Raw genomic sequence first — 24162 nt, 5'->3', positions numbered from 1 at the left:
TTATATGTCAATGTTAAGCCTTGTTAGTCTGGTCCACACTGAAATAAGTGGAAAATGAGTATTGGATACCTCGCTAAGGTGAAAACCAGCACCAGGCTACACATACTAGCCTGGTCAGCATTGGATCGGTGTCTCTATGAGAGGATAAGTGCCACTTTTACTGGCGGAATTTAAAGCTGTGATATTTTTAAAAGGCAAAACCAAGCAGGTTATATATAAAATACCACCACTTTAATTACCAAAGCTGTATCATCTAATCACATAAAAAGTGGTACTTTAAATAACTTACACAATTCCATCCGTCAATAACAAGGGGTTTGCTATGATAGCCTTGATGTGATTGCTTTGATCATACACTATTAGAGATTAATGAAATCACTATTGAATTGAATAGTCACTTTGTCAGCTCCCTTGAAGTCTAAGGGCCTGATTCAGAGATTGTCGCAATGCTGATGTTTTCACAAATGGCCGATTTGTTTTCTATTGCGCATGTGCTGTGATGGTCTTGCAACGGCGGTCGCAGTGAAGATTTGTGTGCAAAGTGATTGATAGGCATGGACCGTTTGTGGGCAGCAACGGGGAGTGGTGACAGAAACGCAGGTGTGTCACGACTGTTCTCGGAGCATGTCTCAGCCTGCGACTCTGTAGTTCAGACAGCCACACTGAGTAACAATAGGGTGAACTGACTAATCTGCGTCTAATGATGCGTCCAATGATGAGTCTTTGTTCACAAACGATTGCCGGTCAACATCTCAATTAAAATCCCCATGGCTGAGACATTTGTATATATTCACACAGTCACTACGTACAAAGATTTGCATCCATCTCTGAAACAGGCCCTGAGACCAATTCATTTCAATGTTATCACCTAGTGGGTATATGCACTATGGTACTGATAGTGTGATTTCTGGCGAGTGCTTGGCTTTTACCTTCAGAGGTATAGAGGGCCTGATTCAGAGGTGGATGCACTGTCGATGTTTGCACAATTTTGCATTTTTTGCTACTGCGAATGCGCAGTCAGAGAAACCCCTAAAGTGCATGCTTACCACTAACTGAGCAGCTTGTAATACAGCTGGTGGCGGACAGCCATGGGCATACCTGGGAGCAAGGCTGGCCCTAGCCCAAATTTTTTGGTAAGCGAGTATATTTTTTGGCGCCCCCCTATGCAGTGCCCCTTTTACAGTGCCCCCGGTAGTGGTCCCCCCTGTGCAGTGCCCCTTGTGCCCCCGGTAGTAAGCCCCATATATAGTGCCCCAGTAGTAGTCCCCCCATGCAGTGCCCCCAATAGTGGTACCCCTTATGCAGTGCCCTTTAAACAGTGGCCCCAGTTGTAGTTCCCCCCATATGCAGTACCCCCAGTATTGCCCTTTATATAGTGCCCCCAGTAGTGGTCCCCCCTTGTATTGCCCCTATTAGTAGTCCCCCTCTTGTAGTGCCCCTAGTAGTAGTCCCCCCTTGTAGTAGTCCCCCAATTGTTGTGCCACCAGTGGAGGTTCCCCCCCTATGCAGTGCCCCCAGTAGTAGTCCCCCCTTGTAGTGCCCCAAGTAGTAGTCCCCCTTTGTAGTACCCCCAGTAGTAATCCCTCCTTGTAGTGCCCCCAGTAGTAGTCCCCCCTTGTAGTGCCCCCAGTAGTAGCCGTGATTAGAGAAAGTTCAGAAGGGGACACTGCACCAGCCATATTCGTAAGTGTCATCGTGATGGTGTACCAGTACTTCAGAAGGGGAAGGCTGAGAGTATCATTTGCATATCATTGCATATTATCACCAGAGGTTGAACTAGTGGCGGTGCAGCCGGTGCCTTGCACCGGAGCCCACTGTGGTGCAGGGGCCCATGGCCGCCTGCACCCGACAGCGACGCTGCCCGTCGACCCGGTCCACATTAAGTAAATGGTTGGAGCTCGAGCGGGCCTGTTCTGCCGCTCCGGCTCCAACTTGACCTGACCTACACTAGGGATGGACATCAATGGTCGATGTTTGCCAAACATCAATGTTTTTTAGTGTTTTTACCATTCGATGGCAGCATTCCCATGTTTGCTGCCATCGAATGGTAATCATTCCATGGTGTTCCGGTGGTGGCTTCTGTTCTACCTAAAAGCTATGCCTCTCCTTTGTGCTGTGTCTCTGCCTCTGATAACCTTCCTGACTCATGCTGCTAAGATCGTTGGAGGCTGTCTCTCACTGCCTCAGACCTGGCCCTCCGAAATAAATTGCAGACACACATGCATTAGCCTCCCACCTCTGAATCAGACCCAGAGTATCACCGACTTTGACTCAGAGAGATGAAAGCCCCTTAAACAGAAAAAGCTTAATAAACAGGAAACAAAACAATGAGTCATATTTTTTGGGTGGTGTAGGCATGCGTAGCATAAACCTGGGTGTAGAACATAAACTCATACAATTCAGGAGAATTCAGCTGTCAGCATCATAAGAATGACCCCACCACACACAGCGCTAATGATTAAAGCTTGAAGTCCTGCGATTCACTTGCCAGCCAATCACAAATGTATACTCATGCTAGCTGGTAAAATAGAGTCTTGTGGGAATTTAATTTGTAATCACTTAGGGCCTGATTCAGAGTTGGGAATATAGTAAGATAGAGCAAGTAGCTGTGCATCTTGGTAACACAATGCTGCACTGCAGGTGGGGCAGCTTTAAAATGTGCAGAGAGATTTAGATTTGGGATGTTTTGAGAACATTCATCTGTGGGGTTGCTTCTCAAAACATCCAAGAACAGTTTGGTGATGGACAATGCCTTTTCCAGCATGATGGAGCACCTTGCCATAAAGCAAAAGTGATAACTTAGTGGCTCGGGGAGCAAAACATCAAAATTTTTATTCCAATGGCCAGGAAACTTAGGGCCTGATTCAGACCCACTCGCGAGCGGCTGTCCGCTCGCAAGTGGGTCGATGGTGTGCACTGCGCATGCGCACGACGGAGGGAGCTCCGTCGTGCGCATGCGCGAGACGCGACGAGCGAAGGACTTTCCTTCGCTCGTTGTGTCTGATCAAAGGGGGCGTGCTGTCGATGTTGATTGACAGCACGCCCCCTTTGGTGGGCATGCCGGGGGCGTGCCTGCCAGACGGAGGCGTTCCCAAGGGAACGCCTACCGTCAGAAGCCGGCCCCACTGACATCACTAGTGATGTCAGTGGGAGTGATTTTGGCTCTGATAGAGCCAAAATCACTCCTGGCCTTGCGGTTGAGAAACTCAACCGCAGGCTTCTGCTCGCACTGGCGATGGTCGCGATGGTCAAGACCATCGCGACCATCATCCTGCACGCTCGTATAGGCTGTGGGTGGTGACCCACAGCTATACGAGCGTCCAGGAGGACGCTCCATATTTATGGAGGTGGGCCCTGATTCAGAGCGAGCGCTCTGGTCAGAGCGTCCGGCTCTGAATCAAGGCCTTAATCCTATTGAGAACTTGTGGTCAATCCTCAATAGGTGGGTGGACAAACAAAAAAAACCCCGCAAATTCTGACAAACTCCAAGCATTGCTTAGGCAAGAATGGGCGGCCATCAGTCAGTATGTGGCCCAGAATTTGATTGACAGCATACCAGGGCTAATTGCAGAGGTCTTTCAACTACTATTGACTCTTTGCATAAACTTAATGCAATATATATATATTTATTGAGCATATACCCAGCATGTGTGTAAGAGTATCTGGGTGTGTGTAAATATAAACGGAGCAAGAAAAAAGACAAGGATGAGTCCGCACTAGTAATGAATTTAGTAGTTGTCAGAAAGTAATCAGCAGAAGATTATAAGAACCAACGTACAGGTTGATTGCTTGGATAATCCTACATAATTAGTGGTTGGTGGTGCACCCATAGACTTTGTGCAGAACACATGAAAAAAATACCTTTGCTAGAGGCAAAGGTAGGGGGAAAGACAAATAACATCTATGTTGGGGCACTCTTATATACGATGTAAAAAGCCGTATTGTGATAATATGAAAAGGGTATAAAACTTAACCTTTAATCAAGAACCTTAAAAGAAAAAGACAGAGACACTAGAAATACACTGGATATACAGATAGATAATCAATTGACTAGTCATCCTATTCAAGGAGTTAGTTAAAGTGAAATGAACAGATCTATCGTAACGATATAACCAGTGAGGTTAATAACATTTGACGTACACATTTAACACATATATACATATAAGTCATCTAATCAAAAAGATGACAATCAAACTCATGGTACCCAAAGGCATACCAACAGATTTTAGTCACAAGAAAACATCTACTGTGACACATGTAGTGACTCTGTTACACAACAAATAACAAAATATATCATAAGGCGAAAATATTGCTGATGCAACCCTCAATAGACAAATTGTATTAATCAATTAGAATGATACCACACAACAAAGTAGTATGTAAAGTGCTGATTATAGGGATCATCCGGATATCTGTGATCCCATTATTATATATTAATAACCAAAGCCAGAAGAAGAAGAAAGTAAGACCTGGGATGGAATTACGCCCATACACTTCTGCTGTCACCTGTCTATATCAGACAGGGGATGAGAGAGTGTGTCTGATGCGTCATTCCCAGGTGAAGAGTAAGGCAACGCTACTGCTTTCTGGGACATCTATATATAAATCTCCTCTGATACAAAATGCATTGCAGAGGGAGTAATAGGGAAATAACCCAGATGAGAGAGCTTGTTAGAGGGATACAAAAGATATGGAAATGTGTACTATGGTAAATCCAGTCTGCACCTGAAAATTCAAATGGTCTCATAAACTAAGCTTATAGCTCAATGGTACACAATAGTAATTATTGTACCAAAAAATAAGGTTATATGTTAATATACAACTGGTGCTGGAAACATAATAGATACACATATATACAGACAGAATAAAAAAATCAGCCGTCTAATACCAAGTGTGAGTGGGAAGAAAAAAGGAAGGAAGTCCTGTGATCACGAAAGAGCAGGGCCCCCTCCAAAGTCCCCAGTCAAAATCCTCTAGCAAAGGTATTTTTTTCATGTGTGTAAATATACCAGACGTGAACTTGGCGCACATGTGACTTGTATAGAGCTTATACCTCTCCAGTTTTGCAAAAAAAACAAATGTTTCAGGACGGACATGGGCAGGGTTTAGGCATATCATCGTGTGGTTTGGGTACCTTGGGGTGGAATTTAGGGTCTGATTTAGAGATTTAAGCAGTGCCGATATTTACGCAGATTGAGCGATTTTTAGCCATTGCATATGTGTGACAGCCGATCTGCTCACGCATATCGATTGGTTTACGATTACGCTTGCATAGGGCATTCATTCTCAGATTTAGTGGCAGGTAGTCAGCATTTGGGGGAGGTAACGGGGGATGGCTAGGCAAACTCAGGTGTGTTGTGACCGTTTAAACTCTGTTTCATGGGCGTGCATAAATTAGCCATTGCGATCTCTTTCGCATCATGAGAGCTCTCAGCATTATGTCAGACTTCACTCAGAAGCTGCGTGACTGCCCGATCTGCATCGATGTTCCTAATGTTTACGTTGTTGCATGTCGGCGGACAGATATGAGAAGGCATCAGTGGACATTCCTATCATCAGGGAAGCTATGGAAGCCATTAGTATATTTTAGCAATTGCGATCCGTAAGAGATCGCAGTTGCGATTACATTAGCGTAAATTTCTGAATCAGACCCTTATTTTGTTCTGATTTCAAATGTTGGGAGTTTTAATGCTTCATGATTTCATTTGTCTTAATGTTGGTAGTTATTATGACTCTGACTCAGAATAACGACATTTAAAAGCTTTTTTATGCATACTAAGTGGTAAATTTACTAAGAATCGAGTTTGGGTGAGATTGCAATCTCGGGTGAGATGAGGCATGTTTTTCAAATCACAAATTTACTAAAAGGGAAAGTCGGGTGAGTTACAGAGGGATTTCTCTCGTCTCACTCGCAAAACTCGGGAGAGCTAGCAAACTCGAATCTTCTCACCATCGGCCAAACTCTGAAGTACTTTTCACCTAAAAGATACAGCTCGCAAATTTACCAAGAATCGGGGTGACAATCTCGGGTGAGATGTCTGCTAACTCTCTGCCAAATTGACGTTTTTAAACACTCACCTCCAGAGCTGCGAGTTTGACTGAAACATACACAAATTATTGTGTTTTGTGTATGTTTATTTTTTAACTTGTGAAATTATTATTTATTTAAAAAAAATTAAGTGAGGTCCCCCCGAAAAAGACTTACCAGCCCCGGACTTGTCAGCCTGTCCTGGTTCTTAAAATTACAGGAAAAAAAATGTGTAGGGTTCCACTGTAATTTAAGAACCAGCACCAGGCTGCAGGGCCAGACCTGGTTTTAAATATATGGAGAAAAAATTGGCGTGAGGTTCACCATATATTTAAAACCAGCTCTGGACCCTTACTGGCGGGGGACTGATGCCACAGCCAGGGGAGCCCTTTCACCGGGCACCCCAGCCACAGCATCAGCCCTGACCGCTAGTCAGCCCAGGCCAGGGATCCCTGGAGAGTTGGGAACCCCTCCAATAAAGGGGTCCCCCTCTCCATGGCACCCTTGGCCTAGGCTGATAGCCCGGGGCTATCCCCACCGCCGAGTAGAAAAATGGGAAAATCACCCGAGATTCGGGGATGCAAATCGAGATTTAAAAGAACTAAACTCAACCTATCTCGATTCTTAGTAAATTTACCCCTAGGTATCAGCCCCATAGTTTTAATAAAATATCCATTCATATACACAGTGCCTACATCATTACCCTAGTGAATACAGAGAAGAGCAGCCACTTGGTATACACAGGAGCAGAGTGGCTCCTTTATTACATGTCACCATCGGCTGCTCCTCTCACAAAGGTGAGGGGTGCGCCGGTCTGATTGATCACTGTGGTACCACCTAGCAGTGATCGGCAGACACTGGGGTAGCCGCAGTGAGTGCAGAGGGGCCGGGAGGTCCCTCTGACACTAGGGGCTGCTGAAAGATTATCTTCCAGCAGCCGCCCACAGTGCGTTCCTGACTGGTCGCATTAGATGCGGCTATTTCAGGGAAAGACCAGCCTGGCTTGGTCGCATCTGAATCAACCACGTCAGACAAGTTATTAAATAGCTATTAATTATAAGATGTGATAATAATAATAATGATAATAAAATTTATATAGTTTAATAAAAACCTGTGTTTGCTGGGGGAACGGAACAAGGGGCAGGTAGGTGAATATATATATATATATATATATATATATATATATATATGGGGTGTATTAGGGGTATGCACCGGCCACTTTTTGTGTTTTGGTTTTGGATCTGGATCTTTCTTCATGTTTTGGATCTGGATTGGTTTTGCCAAAACCACCCTTCCGTGTTTTGGGTTCCGGGTTTTGTGTTTTTTTGTTCCTATGCTATTATTAACCTCAATAGAATTAATTTCCACTCATTTCCCGTCTATTCTGAACACCTCACAATATTGTTTTTAGGCAAAAAGGTTACACCGAGGTAGCTGGATGACTATGCTAAGCGACACAAGTGGGTGGCACAAACACGTGGCCCATCTAGGAGTGGCACTGCAGTGGCAGACAGGATGGCAGTTTGAAAAACTAGGCCCCAAAGAGTACATACTACAAAGAAAAAAAAGAGATGCAAGATGGAATTGTCCTTTGGAAATCCCACCCACCCTTATGGTTGCATAAACAGGACATGCACACTTTAACAAACCAATCATTTCAGCGCCAGGGTCTGCCACACGACTGTGGCAATTAATCTGTCCCTGCACAAACTGGCTCTACAGAGGCAAGATGTTGTCCTCATCCTCCTCATCCACCGATTCCTCAACCTCTTCAGTGTTGTCCTCATCCTCGCTGGAATCCACCACCACAGGTCCCTCTGTAATTTCTGGAGGCTGGTCTTCCTGGAAGAATTGATCATTCATTTTGATGAATATCATCTTCTCCACATTTTGTGGAAGCAACTTCCTACGCCTTTCGCTGACAAGGTTCCCGGCTGCACTAAAAAACTCTTTCGGAGAACACACTAGAGGGGGGGCAACTTAGGTAAAATAAAGCTGTCACCGATGTAATCCTCCACCATTCTGTCAATGGTGACAGTATCATATGCAGTGACAGTAGACATGTCAGAAATTGTTGGCAGGTCCTTCTGTCTGGACCAGATGTCCAAACTTGGGGCCTGATTTAGACCCACTTGCGAGCGCATTGAGCTTGCAAGTGGGTCGATGGTTGAACTTCACTCACTCCGGGGCTTGCTATAAAACAGGGCGGCTGTCGATGTTGATTGACAGCTCGCCCCGTTTTGTAGGCAGGTAGGGGGGGGTGGCTGGACAAACGGAGGCGTACCTTAAGGAACGCCTGCTGTTTGTGGGCGGCCCTACTGACATTACAAGTGATGTCAGTAGTGGACTTCCTGCTCTATTAGAGCAGGAAGTCCACTCGGGCTTGCAATAGATGAGACCCTACCACAAGGGTCTCGTCGCAAGCCCGATGGTCGCAATAAACTCGACAATCGCCAGGCCGCTCGCAAAAGCGAGCGGCCTAGAGGCGGATTTATTTTTTTTTAAAAATCTGCCCTGATTCAGAGCGAGCGCTCGCAAACAGCGAGCGCCTCTGAATTAGGCCCTAGGTCCTGTCTGCCCTGCATCACCACCAGCGGGTTGCTTAGGATACCTAAGTTGTTTCCTGGCAGCCCCAGTTGCGGGAGAAAATAAAGAAGGAGCTGTTGCCATGTCACGTTCCGCTTCAGCTGACAGTGTTTTCTCCAGCAGGTCTTTGCACCTCTGCAGGCTTGTGTCCACCGGAAAGGGAGACAACACGTAGGCTTTAAACCTAGGATTGAGCACAGTGGCCAAAATGTAGTGGTCTGATTGCAACAGATTGACCACCCTTGAATCCTGGGACAGTGAATGAAGGGCTTCATCCACAAGTCCCACATACCGAGTGGAATTGCTCCATCTTAGCTCCTCCTTCACTTTCTCCAGCTGCTTCTACAAAAGCCTGATGAGGGGAATTACCTGACTCAAGCTGGCAGTGTCTGAACTGACTTCACGTGTGGCAAGTTCGAAGGGCTGGAGAACCTTGCACAACACGGAAATCATTCTCCACTGCACTTGAGTCAGCTGCATACCCCCTCCTTTGACTATGTCATAGGTGGATGTATAGGCTTGAATGGCCTTTTGCTGCTCCTCCATCTTCTGAAGCATATAGAGTGATGAGTTACAACGCGTCACAACCTCTTGCTTCAGGTGATAGCAGGGCAGGTTCAAGAGTGTTTGCTGGTGCTCCAGTCTTCGGCATGCAGTCGCTGAATGGCGAAAGTAGCCAGAAATTTTTCGGGCTACCCAAAGAGTCTCCTACACGCCCTTGTCGTTTTTCAGAAAATTCTGCACCATCAAATTTATTGTGTGAGCAAACATGGGATGTGCTGGAATGTGCCCAGATGTAATGCCTGCACAATATTGGTGGCGTTGTCAGATATCACAAATCCCCAGGAGAGTCTAAGTGGGGTAAGCCATTGGGCGATGATTTTCCTCAGTTTCTCTAAGAGGTTGTCGGTGGTGTGCCTCTTACTGAAACCAGTGATACACAGCATAGACTGCCTTGGAACGAGCTGGTGTTTCTGAGATGCTGCTACTGGTGACGCTGCTGTTGTTGTTGCGTAAGGCGATACATCTACCCAGTGGGTTGCCACAGTCATATAGTCCTTAGTCTGCCCTGTTCCACTTGTCCACATGTCCGTGGTTAAGTGGACATTGGGTACAACTGCATTTTTTAGGACACTGAGGACTCTCTTTTTGATGTCTCTGTACATTCTCGGTATCGCCTGCCTAGTGAAGTGGAATCTAGATGGGATTTGGTACTGGGACACACTACCACCATCATTTGTCTAAATCCCACTGCACTAATGGCAGATACCAGATGCACGGCTAACACCAACATAGCTGTCAAGGCCTCAGTTAACTGCTTTGCAACAGGATGACTGCTGCCGTACTTCATCCTCCTCGCTAAGGACTGTTGGAGGGTCAATTGCTTAGTAAAAGAAGTAGTGGTGTTCCAACTTCCTCTCTGGGATGATGAACGACTCCCAGCAGCATTAGCAGCAGCGGCAGCAGTAGGCGTAGCAATGCAGGATCCTCTGGAGGAATCATGCCAGAGAGTCAGTCATGCCAGTGACATGGCCTGCAGGACTACTTCCGATCTTGACTGAGGAGGAAATTGACGAGGAGGGAGTTGACAGTGTGGTTTGCAGGTGCTTGGATACAACAGGACAAAGGGATTTAGGTGTCCCTGGACTGCTTACGGTCTTGGCCACAGTTTCTGAACTTGACAGTAACTTTTTATGAATGCGCTGCAGGTGACGTATAATTGAGGATGTTCCTAGGTGGATAACATCCCAACCACTACTTATTCCACCTTTACATACGGTACATATGGGAAGACAGTTGTTGTCTGGATTTGGATAGAAATATTTCCAGACCAAAGAGGTGGAATGTTTGAACTTCTGCCCAGGCATGACCGTGATGGGCTTTTTCATCCCAAAGATAACAACTGTCTTCCCCGGTGCCTGATTTAAACAAACCACACCACCATCAGAATCCTCCTCATCAACATCCTCCTCAGCACCAGCTACACCAATATCCTCATCCTGTTGTACTTCAGCAGTGACATCTTCAATTTGAATATCAGCAAATGGACTGTGGGTGCTCCTTCCAGCTCTTGCAGAGTTGCAGAGGGCGTGCAAATGGTGGAAATAGCCACCTCTTCCCGTCCAGTGTTGGGAAGGTCAGGCATCGCAACCTCCACCACACTTGGACTCTCCTTGGGGATTTGTGATATCTTCTTAGAAGAACGCACAGTTCTTTGCTGTGCTTTTGCCAGCTTAACTCTTTTCATTTTTCTAGCGGGAGGAGGAGGGCTTCCATCGTCATGTGAAGCTGAACCACTAGTCATGAACATAGGCCAGGACCTTAGCCGTTCCTTGCCACTCCGTGTCGTAAATGGCATACTGGCAAGTTTATGTTTCTTCTCAGACAATTTAAATTTATTTTTTAGGGTCATTTTATTGAACTTTGGCTGTTTGGATTTTACATTCCCTCTACTATGACGTTCGACATCGGCCTTGGCAGATGACGTTGATGGCATTTCATCATCTATGTCATGTCTAGAGGCAGCAACTTCAGCACTAGGAGGAAGTGGTTCTTGATCTTTCCCTATTTTATCCTCCAAATTTTTGTCCTCCATTATTTTTATGTAGTGCATTATTTTTATGGAGTGAATAACCCCTGTAAAAATTATTTGTATGAAGGGCAGCTTACACCACACAGGACACCCTCCTGTAAAAATTATTTGGCTGAAGGGCAGCTTACACCACACAGTACAGCCCCTGTAAAAATTATTTGGCTGAAGGGCAGCTTACACCACACAGTACAGCCCCTGTAAAAAATATTTGGATGAAGGGCAGCTTACACCACACAGTACAGCCTCTGTAAAAATTATTTGGATGAAGGGCAGCTTACACCACACAGGACAGCCCCTGTAAAAATTAGTTTGATGAAGGGCAGCACACACCACACAGGACAGCCCCTGTAAAAATGTGTTTGATAAAGGGCAGCGTACACCACAGGACAACCCCTGTAAAAATTAGTTTGATGAAGGGCAGTGTACACCACACAGGACAGCCCCTGTAAAAATGTGTTTGATAAAGGGCAGCGTACACCACAGGACAACCCCGGTAAAAATAATTTTGATGAAGGGCAGCACACACCACATAGGACAGCCCCGGTAAAAATTATTTTGTTGAAGGGCAGCGTACACCATACAGGACAGCCCCTGTAGAAATTATTTTGATGAAGTGCAGCGTACACCACACAGGACAGCCCATGTAAAAATTATTTTGATGAACGGCAATGTACCCCCTACACCACACAGGGCAGCCCGTGTAAAAATATTTTTTATTATTGGGCAGCAGCCCCTTCATAGACAGGAGACAGCACCCCTGCGCACCTACGCCGTTGACAGGTGTGGCTAACACGGCACACACAGAAAAAAAAAAAAATTCACACTGGGGGTGGGTGAAGAGAGCACTCCTGAAGGACAGAGCACCCTCTGGACAACACAGCACTACAGCCAGCCAGCCCTTATGGACAGGACAACACCCAGCCCCTATATGGACAACAGTAGCCAGCCAGCCCCTATGGTTTGCGTCAGCAACAGCTCTCAGCTCCCTCCCTCTTCACAGTAGCCATCCAGCCCAGTATGTATTGTAATGTATATAAGTACTTTATTATTATATAAAAGTTTTCACAACAGTAGCCCACAGCTCCCAATTCTGCACGCTCCACAGCCGGAATGCAAAATGGTGGCGATCACAGGACCTTTATAGAATCCAAAACCCGCGAGAATCCGACAGCAGGATGATGATGTTTTGCTCGTTCCGAGAACCGAGTTTGGTGGGAAAACTCGAGTCGGACTCAGTTCCCAGCTTGGATCGGGGGGGGCTCTGGGGGGTTCAGATTTCGGAAATCCAAACTCGCTCATCCCTAATATATATATATATATATATATATCTATATATACATATATATATATATATATATAATGAAAAAATGGGGTTCACTCACCAGTCTTCAGAGAAAGAGTCCTTTATTACATACACAACATGGCAGGATTACAGCATATTTACGTTTTGGTCCCAATCCTGGACCTTTGTCAAGACATTGTCAAAGTTTTGGGACTGAAATGTGCATATGCTGTAATCCTGCCATGTTGTGTATTTGATGAGGGACTCTTTCTCTGAAGACTGGTGAGTGCACCCCATTTTTTAATTTTTCATCTTTATGGGCATTTTTTGATAGACTCCCTTTTGGGTAGCTACCCCAGAAACTGGATTCTAAGATGTGAGTGTGGATGCACTGTATTGGGAACTATATATATTCGTGCCCTTATATTAAGGCTGCGTGTAAAAAACTGCAATTTCCCCATAGAGAATTCTGGAGGGGGGGCATGGTGTTTAAGGGGTTACACCTCAAAAGCTATTGGAGGTACCAGGTTGAAATTTGTTACGGGTGGGTAGAATTGTCGCTCGGTGTTGCATGCCAAATTTCAGGGCATAAACATAAAAAATTAGGACTTTGGAGTAATCTAAAATTATAACTGTCACATTTTTCTGCCATTCTCAAGTAGGACCACATCTCTGCTGTAGTCTATGGTTTTTTTTTGGGAAGGCATAACTCAGGGTAGGGGGCGAATTTAGACTTGGAGTTTGTTTTATTAGGTAGCTATTGTGACAGGGTATGTGCTTTTGGGGTTCGGGTAAATTAGAAAGTTACAGTTTTTAAAGTATTAAGAATACTTGTTGTGCAGCCGCAGTAGGAGCCTCCAGCAGGTGTAATCACTGTGGCTTCACTTGGGTGCACAAAAATGGCCATCATTTGCAGGCTTTAGCGGTGGTGGGCTCGGGGAAGGAAGCTGGTGTTAGCTGCAGCGGGACCCGGGAGAATGGCGCAGGGGGGTAGCGGGCGTTAGCTGCAGCCAGGACCCCGGGGCAGTAGCGGGCATTAGTGTCGGTGGTGCGGGCGGTAGTGGGGCAGGCGTTAGGACTCGGGGGAGATAGCAGCCTACAGATGCAGGCTCGGATCTGGAAGATCAGTGATACCTGCTACTGTGTTTAAAAAAAATTAAATGGCGTGGCCCCGCCCCCAAAAAAACAACCAGCAATGGGCTTTGGAGACCCAGTACTGGTTGTGCTAAATACAGGGGACAAATGATGTAGGGGTCCCCCGTATGTATTAAGCACAACCAACAACAGGCTTTTCAGAACCAGTCCTGGTTGTCAAAATACAGGGGACCAATGACATAGGGGTCCCCCGTATTCAGAGCAACCAGCACTGGGCTCTGAGCCGGTCCTGGTTCTGGAAATCCAGGTGGAAAAAATGTGTACGGTCCCCCTGTATTTACCAGAACCAGCACCAGACCCTTTCTAGCGGGGGGTTGATGCCACAGCCAGGGGAGCCCCCTCACCGGGTGCCCCAGCCAAAGCATCACCCCTGACCACTAGTCAGTCCAGGCTGGGGAACCCTGGGGAGCTGGGGTGGGGACCCCCCAAAAAAGGGATCCCCCTCTCCAGGTCACCCCAGGCCCAGGCTAATAGCCTGGGGCTATCCCCAGCACCCCTGGGCGATGGGTGCCGGGTTGATTATGTGAAGTGTGGTGCTGGTTGTGCTTAAGTACAGGGGACCCCTATGTAATTTTTCCCCTGTATTTAAACACAACCAGGACTGGCTGTTAAAAGCCCAGTGCAGGTTGTGTTTTGGGAGGGGCACCTTTTTTTATTTTACACATTCAATTTTTAACATAGATGCGTAGATGGATCTCACTGCTGCGTTCATGCATCTGTGACTTATTGATTTTATTTTCTCAGAATCATGCGCACTACCAGTGAGCCCTCTGTCACCGACTGATGCTCCCTTTGCACTGCACCGCTGCCACTGCTCTGCACCACCGCTGCTGTCGCTACCTCGCACTCCTACAGCCATCTTGCACTCTGCACCTCCCAAACCACCTCCTGTCTGCTGTTCCCTCTTCCACCTGCGCTAATGTACCATTTTGTTGCCCTTCTCCCCTGCAGGTGGCCCGGTTTGCTCATCCAAACCCTGATAGTTAATAATTTTTAAAAAAGCTATGAAATTTCATAGACAAAAACCATTATGGTTTCACATTTCTCATTAAGGCTGCTTAGACATGATCTAAAAATTCACAAAAAATATTGAATTTCTGCCACTCAAACTCCAAAAAGCAATGAAATTACGATCATTAAGGCTGATACCTTAATGGACGTGTTCCTTGCGCAATACAGATATGAAGAAAATGGATCTCAGACTGCACACTCTGGACATATATATATATATATATATATATAATTGGAGGTGCTACCTGTCGAGACCATTGATATATACACAAAGAAGAAATACAGGTGCACAACTCCAAATTAACTGATTATATATAAATAAATAAATTTTGCAGTAAATACAGTAGAGGTTTTTGGCATAATCTTGGCCAAGTTTATGGGCCTGCCCACCATATCCGGGTAACCTCTTGTTGGGCAGGTCCCTAATATACTAAGGCTCAAATCCAGAGCGCAGGACACCCCCAAACTAGCCCAGCTAAACCACCCCAATAAGAAAAGTGAAGTGTTAAGAGCAGCCGTTGGCCGCATATAAAGAATAAAAATAAAAAAGTGAAATACATATATATATAAAAGAAACAGACAGTGAGGTATTAAAATGTGTTAAAGAAAAATGTGTTATACTGCGGTGCCCTGAAGCAGACCAGCAAAGCAATCTAGGGGGACCCACACCCCAAAGATGAATCAAAGCTGCACTACAAAGTCTAAATATTGGCAGGACTTACCCATATTGTGCCCTGACTGGTGTGCATATTACATTGCCAGACTCCATGCTATAACCAATGTAGTAGAGGTGCTAGTCTGAGTGGGAAGTGGCTCAGGCTTCCCAGGTGTGCAAGTCAGTGCACTAATTAGGTTACAAAGAAAATGGATCTCAGACTGCACACTCTGGACATATATATATATAATTGGAGGTGCTACCTGTGGAGACCATATATATATATATATATATATATATATATATATAAATAAGAAGTTTATTTTGATTCTTTGTTTGTTAACAGATGAATATCTTCCACAGCTCTCAAGGTAATGCTGTCAGATATTACATTGTTATTTAGTATTAAATAAGTAAGCTAGTAGACCACATAGCAACAACGTGACAGAGCGGCAAATCTTATATATAAAATTAATTGGTCTGTTTGTTTGTCTGGTTATGCATTCAGACACCCCTGCACTGATTTGGATGAAACCAATGCAAGGTGGCCCAGTTGGATCCAGTGGCCCAGAATAGGCTCCTCAGGTCAAAGTTCTGGTCAAAGTTCAAAACCCAGCTCCTAGTTTGTCTTTGGGGATCCAATGTTACTACTCTGTGAAGTTTTTGTCCAATTCCATACAGTGGAAGGCTCAGAACAGGCTCTTCGGGTTCGAACAGGCTCCCTGGGACAAAGTTCTGCTTGGCGCACTCCGCTGTGAGGTCTAACCGGGACTCAACCACTCCATTAGGTATCCCAGACCAATTGCAACTCCTCTGTGAAGTTTCCATCCAGCAGAAGTCTAAGAACAGGCTCCCAGGGTCAAAGTTCTGCCCAGCGTACACCAACAGGAGGTTCTACCGGGACCTAATCCCCATAGTATGTTTTCTGGGATCCAATGTATGAAGTTTTCATCCAAATCAATTTAGTAGAAGGCTCAGAACAGGTACCCTGGGTCAAAGTTCTGCCCAATGTACACCAATGGGAGGTCTCACTGGGACCCTAACCCACCTGAAACCTGGCCATGATCCAACTGGACCATCTCACGTTCACGTTGGTTTCATCCTAATTGGTGCAGCAGTGTCCGAATGCATACCCAGACAGACAACCTAACAAACAGACCAATACATTTTATATATAAGATTTATCACTTTGTCTCATTATTTCGTTGTCGCTATGTTGTCTAATAGCTTACTTTTTCTATACTAAATAACTATGTAAAATTTGTCAGCTTTACTATGAGAGCTGTGGAAGATATTCACAAACAAACAAAGAAACAAACAAACACATTTCTTATTTTATATATATAGATATCTTGTAGCGCTTGAGGCAGTTCTGTTTGGTCAGAAGTTATGTGCACCACTCTTTACAATTGTGAGAGTGGTGAGCCACATTCAAGCGGCAAAGAATGGAAACTGTTCATTGTCAATAAGCTATTTGTATCCGTCAATTTCCTGTAAAGCCTAATGGAGAATAAATGACCAGTTTTATATATACACACATCTAGGTAATTAATAGTAGTCTCACTAAGGACAGAGTAAACCCAATGGTGGTCTCAAGTCAGGGGCGAATCTATAATGGGTGCAGGGTGTACGGTGCACACGGGCCCCTGGGTCCTGGGGCCCCACACCACACACCCTGCACCCACATTTTGTAATACCTTTCCGAAGTCGCGAGTGGGCTGTCGCAGCTTTGTATAAAAGGCCTGGAAAATGACAGCAGCAGCCATTTTTCTGGCTTTTTGTGCATGCGCAGTAGACTAGTGCCCATGGTATACTGCTGAAGTCAGTCCACTGCTGGCCATTGGGGAGAGAGGAGGTGGCCCCGGACGGCGAATGCACATTGGCCCCTTCCTCTCCTAATACGCCCGTCTCAAATATGTTAAGGTGGTCATTAAATTGAGTAAGGAGCTCAGCTCAAATCTTAAACAAGTCGTCAATATACTGTACATAAAAAATTATAAATTAAGAAAAAGAATTGTCAGCTATTATATGTTGCTTTTCATACATGTACATGAAGAGATTTGCATACGATGGGGCCATATGGACTCCATCACATTCTCCCTCAACTGTAAAAAAAAAATGATTCTCAAATTAGAAAATAGTTCTTTTGTAGAACAATTTTAATAAACAACAACAATAATTCCACATAAGAACCTTCATAATGTGGACTGGAGGAAATGAGACTCCGGACCGCATCCAAAAAATACATATACTGCGTGTATATATATATATATATATATATATATATATATATGTTTAAAGTGGACTTGGTGCAAGGCGACAATCGTGCTCAGGTACAATACATAAATTGATATATAAATAAATATGTAAGTGAATAAATAGTGTCCTTAGTGAATGAAAGAAGGATTTTAGACATAAAAGTAATTACTATAGTGATAAATTTATTCCCAAAAAAGGAGAATAATAAAGCTGATAGCTTATGTTAATAAAGTGCCAGTGCAACAATGCATAAAACCGTGCTAGATGATAAGACCTTTGGGATAAATATAAATTCTCGTATATGTCTCTATATAGCAAGCTTAAATAACCGATATTATGACCAGTTAAAAGGAACGGAAATGTAGATAAAAAATAAAAACAATATTTAATTAAATAAAAAATACATAGCAATATACAAAGAGAATTATAAATAAACACATAAATATATAGCAGGATATTTTAAAATATTATTTCATAATCAACATAATACATAGGATAAATATCAAAATATGTATTAAATTCAATGAGTAATAGAAAGTGCCAAGTGTTTATCTTTTAAATAGATAGATCTTATTCAGGCAGGTTCATGTAAAGCAGGTATGGAGCTACCCAATGCATTTCTTCTGTTTCCCAGACTTCTTCAAGGGTAATGTGGTTCCATTAAAGATTTAGGGACTATATATATCACACTAATTAGTATTCATTGGTAGTAAACAATGACATCACTTCCTCTGAATAGTGATGTCCCGATTTAACTAGAACTCATATATGAACAAGTGCATCATACTGTTTATCATGTAATCCAGATAGACGCTTATCTAATAACGAATTTGAGTCAGATACCAAGTCTGTCCTCTTTTTAGTATCATCGGGCGCCAGGGGACTTCCGCCCTTAGTTGTTAATATTTATGTCCATAGTGATCGGATATATTTGTCACTTCCGCTCTCACTTTGTGTGTCACATGCACTTCTCCATGCGCAACATATCCGGTTAGCATTTCACGTGTCCTTCTCCGCGCGCGTCATATCCGGTTGATGTGATCTCCGGTTTCCTGGGTGTGTGTGCTGCACCCGATGGCCAACTGCATCACTTCCGCCCCTTCTCTCTGTGGATCCTTTCGCGTCACTTCAGCCCTTTCCCCACTGGCGGAGCGTCATCATCCCCTTTCTTTTATTTCAACCACGTGGTGCTTCCCTGTCGCACTACTGCAGGCCGCCATTTTTATGGTTATGTTATAAGAAAAATTCTGAAAGAGATAATCGTGGCAGTAATTAAATAATTCAATACAATTGGTTGTGTCCCCAATAATTGTTTTGTAAATACATTTCAGAGGTGCATAATTTCAGTTGATTATAACAAATTGTAAGTCCAAAGCACTTAATTGAACATATCTTAGTGCATAAGCTACTAGCATAATTTTGATAATATTATCATCTAATCACTGTTTTGCCCCAGTTGATATAGATACAATCTTCCCCAATGGACATTTTAACAATTACTCAAACATATTCAGCATAGTGAGATAGATGAGTTTTTTAATATTGTCAGTTAGGAAAATTTTAACCCATTAAGGACAAACTATACAAAAAAAAAATATATAAAATATAAAATTAGGTTCTACTGATGATGGAACGGTTGTATTCCTACTATGTTCTTTTTATAAAATTTATTAATTCTCATAGGTTTACACATATATATAAAGCATATAAAGAAACTGAAGTAATATTCATTTTATTAATATATTTCTTTCCTGGAGCTTATATATATTTTTATGTATGGACGCAGGAGATGGATCTGCTTCGAGATATTAGTCCGTAGTCTAAAAGAAATATTGGCACCAAGCATTACTAGGCCTGTAACAACATAAGACAAAGGATCCCTGCCCAGGTCCCTAAATGCTACAAATGTGGGAAATGTAACATTTGCAAATATGTACATCCACAAAGAAGGATATTCTCAGATTCCACGGGCATGAAAGAATACAAAATCAAACAATATATGAATTGTAATTCGACCTCCATCATATATTTACTGGAATGTTCATGTGGGATAAAATATGTTGGGAAAACTAAGAGACCTTTAAAAATTAGGATCCAGGGACACAATAGAAACATTAAGAATAAGGTGGAAGGACATGCAGTTTCTCAACACTTTACCCTGCATCATAATTCAGACCTGGAGGAACTAAGCTTCAAAGCCATTGAACAAGTCATAATGGGAGATAGAGGAGGAGATCTAGCCAAAAAATTATCCCAACGCGAGATGTTTTGGTTTTTTGAATTAAGAACTATGACTCCGGAAAGGCTTCAACGATAGCTATGAGATAGCACCTTTTCTATAATACTGTGGATTTACCTAGGTCTATGGACCATGACAGATATCTAAAGCCATACCTACCCCTTAACGCCCAATCTCGTCTGATGTTGGACGCTAAGAGGGGTTGGGCCCGGGTAGTACTTGGATGGGAGACCTCCTGGGAAGTCCGGGTGCTGTAGTAGTTTTTCTGGAGGTATTTAGAATATGTGGACCTGAACTATAAGAAAAATGAATTAACAGTATTAGAATTATAGAAGAACTGGAATAGTCTCTGCAATCAATATGATGTCCACTTCGTATCCCCACCACTAGTGCATCAGTAATTATGAACTATGAAGAAGACCAGCCCCTAGGTAATTATATCCACATAGATGCCTACAGCCATACTCACTTCCTAATGCCCAACCTCGTCCGATATTGGAAGCTAAGAGTGGTGGAGCTTGGTTAGTACTTGGTTGGGAGACCTCCTAGGAAGTCTGAGTGCTGTAGTTGAATCTATGGGGGTATACAGGAAACCTTGGTATCCAGACGAATTGGAACCATCATCGGAGGAAGTGAATTTAGACCTCAGTCACCATTCTAAAATAGACTGCACCTATTTCCAGGATCAGAATTATGAGACAGTTTTGGACTAATGAACCAACAAAATTCTTGAACAAAAGTATAAGAAAAATGAACCAAGACCTAATTAATTGAATATCTCAAAGCAGATCCATCTCCTGCGTCCATACATAAAAATGTGAATATATATATATATAAGCCTCAGGAAAGAAATATATTTATAAAGTGAATATTACTTCAGTTTCTTTATATGCTTTATATGTATATGTATGTGTAAACCTATGAGAATTAATAAATTATATAAAAAGAACATAGTAGGAACACTACCGTTCCATCGTCAGTAGAACCTAATTTTATATTTTATATATATATTTTTTGTATAGGTTGTCCTTAATGGGTTGTCCTTAATGGGTTAAAATTTTCCTAACTGACAATATTAAAAAACTCATCTATCTCTATGCTGAACATGTTTGAGTAATTGTTAAAATGTCCATTGGGGAAGATTGTATCTATATCAACTGGGGCAAAACAGTGATTAGATGATAATAATATCAAAATTATGCTAGTAGCTTATGCACTAAGATATGTTCAATTAAGTGCTTTGGACTTACAATTTGTTATAATCAACTGAAATTATGCACCTCGGAAACGTATTTACAAAACAATTATTGGGGACACAACCCATTATATTGAATTTTTTAATTACTGCCACGAATATCTCTTTCAGAATTTTTCTTATAAGATAACCATAAAAATGGCGGCCTGCAGTAGAGCGACACGGATGCACCCCTACCGACTCCACGATGAGACTGAAACATACATGTGCAGGACCACGTGAGAAATGTGGTTGAAATCAAAGAAAGGGGATGATGATGCTACGTCAGCGTGGAAAGGGCAGAAGTGACGTGAAAGGATCCACAGAGAGAAGGGGCAGAAGTGATGCAGTTGGCCATCGGGTGCAGCACACACACCCAGGAAACCGGAGATCATATCAACCGGATATGACGCGCGCGGAGAAGGCACACGTGAAATGCTAACCGGATATGATGCACATGGATAAGTGCATGTGACACACGAAGTAAGGGTGGAAGTGACAAATATATCCGATCACTATGGACATAAATATTAACAACTAAGGGCGGATGTCCCCCGGCGCCCGATGATACTAAAAAGAGGAGAGACTTGATAACTGACTCAAAATCGTTATTAGATAAGCATCTAGCTGGATTACATGATAAACAGTATGATGCACTTGTTCATACTGTATATGAGTTCTAGTTAAATCGGGACATCACTATTCAGAGGAAGTGATGTCATTGATTTCTACCAATGAATACTAATTAGTGTGATATATATAGTCCCTAAATCTTTAATGGAACCACATTACCCTTGAAGAAGTCTGGGAAACAGAAGAAATGCATTGGGTAGCTCCATACCTGCTTTACATGAACCTGCCTGAATTAGATCTATCTATTTAAAAGATAAACACTTGGCACTTTCTATTACTCATTGAATTTAATACATATTTTAATATTTATCCTATGTATTATGTTGATTATGAAATACTATTTTAAAATATCCTGTTATATATTTATGTGTTTATTTATAATTCTCTTTGTATATTGCTATGTATTTTTTATTTAATTAAATATTGTTTTTATTTTTTATCTACATTTCCGTTCCTTTTAACTAGTCATAATATCGGTTATTTAAGCTTGTTATATAGAGACATATACAAGAATTTATATTTATCCCAGAGGTCTTATCATCTAGCACGGTTTTATGCATTGTTGCACTGGCACTTTATTAACATAAACATCAGCTTTATTATTCTCCTTTTTTGGGAATTAATTTATCACTATAGTAATTATTTATATGTCTAAAATCCTTCTTTCATTCACTAAGGACACTATTTATTTATTTTCTTACATATTTATTTATTTCTATATTAATTTATGTATTGTACCTGAGCACGATTGTCGCCTTGCACCAAGTCCACTTTAAACTTAACTTTTTCTTCATAATAGCAGATTACCACTGCTATTTAAATATTCTTGTGTTGGCTGACACCCATAACCGAATGGGAGAGTGAATATAGTTATATAAATATAATTACTTACCACTATATAAATATTATCCAGGAGGCGCTGTATTATCTTCAACTTTTCCATATATATATATATATATATATATATATATATATATATATATATATATATATATACAGTATATTGCAGCAATCCAAGGGTTTGGGGTTTTTAATTCATGTCAAATGGCTGTTATATGCATTTTTCACTGACAGTGAAAAAATGATAAGTAACAATATTTTTGAGGGAGAATAAATGCTGTATTTGGGGGTACATTAAAATGGGTGTAAGTATATTTTTGCATCATAAAATGTTTTTAAAATCCACACCTGCAATCCCAAAAACACCTGTCCCATCCATACAGCTCTCCACAATACATACTCCACTACTTTAAACCCATTTTCCAACATTTTATACATTTTCACCCCAAAAATGACATGTAATTATTGGCCAAATGAATCAAATTAAAAAATAATTTTTGCCTATTAGTCATATAGGGGGGTATCCAAGGGGTTCTGAACCAAGTTCCGCAATTTTTAGCCAAAAATAGGGATTTTGCACAACTTTTTACCTGCTGTGAGATGGTGAAAACTTCTTGTTGCTTTTACCTATGGAGATTTCACACCTCCGAAATGCCACGGCTAAAAGGATTGCCCGATACGCATGATAAATTGCATTTGTGCAAAAAGTTTTCATTTGTGGAAAGTTATCGCTCAAAAGCAGCTTATCCTGGCTAATTGAATCCACCCCTTAATATGTAAAAAGCATTAAATCAGAGGATTGTTCCTAGTTTTGTAAAACAATTTAATTGTAACAGATCTGTATACAATAATTATATATACAATAATAAAAACAAGGCGTGATCTCACCACTTACAAATACAAATACAATTCTGTTTGAAAACTAAATGTTTCACCTGGTGTGTGATCCATATGAATGCACTGGTCTCAATAACCAGGGTTGATTGATATCTTCTGTGTGTCCAAGCAGCTCCCCCTTTCTGGCCATGAGACCACTCTGAGGGTTGATTGATATCGTCCATGTGTCCAAACAACCTACCCTCTGAGACCCTCTGAGGAACTTGAGGCAGGATAATACCATAGATCAGGGGTTCCCAACCACGGTCCTCAAGGCACACTAACAGTCCAGGTTTTAAGGATAGCCATACGTGAGCACAGGTGATTTAATTATTACCTCAGTTATTTTGATTTAACCATCTGTGCTTTAGCATGGATATCACTAAAACCAGGACTGTAATACCCCTTTTACACCGGAGCAAAAACCCGGGTTATTCCAGGGTTAACCCGGGTAGCTCCTTGGTGTAAAAGGGGAGAGGGTTGGATCGCCAGGTCGAGTGACCCAGCAATCCAACCCAGTTAACTTGCAGGGTTTAACACGGGCGTAACCCGTGAAACCCTGCAGTCTGAACGGCGCACTCTGGGTCACGATGACCTGGAGCGCGCCGCATGCCGGCCGATTGGTCCGGCTTCAGTGGCGCTTGGAGATGACGTAATCTCCAAGCGTCCACTTCAACGCCGGAAAAGCCTGGTCTATGCAGACCCGACTCCGGTGTGAACGGCGCCGACTCAGGAATGTCCTGGGTCGGCGCCGGCTAAATTCCGGGTCTG

General features: G+C 42.8%; 1 protein-coding gene and 1 pseudogene across 2 annotated transcripts in view; both read left to right on the top strand.

Annotated features, from left to right (window-relative positions):
• Positions 1–24162, top strand: part of CACNA1S (calcium voltage-gated channel subunit alpha1 S) — a 397379-nt gene that overhangs the window by 198739 nt on the left and 174478 nt on the right. The window lies entirely within an intron of this gene.
• LOC148507682 (5S ribosomal RNA) lies at positions 19950–20068 on the top strand (annotated as a pseudogene).

The sequence above is a fragment of the Taudactylus pleione genome, unplaced genomic scaffold (genome assembly GCF_031769625.1).
Source record: "Taudactylus pleione unplaced genomic scaffold, aTauple2 ptg000387l, whole genome shotgun sequence".
In the NCBI taxonomy this organism is placed as follows: Eukaryota; Metazoa; Chordata; class Amphibia; order Anura; family Myobatrachidae; genus Taudactylus; species Taudactylus pleione.
This window is presented reverse-complemented; position numbering and strand designations above follow the sequence as displayed.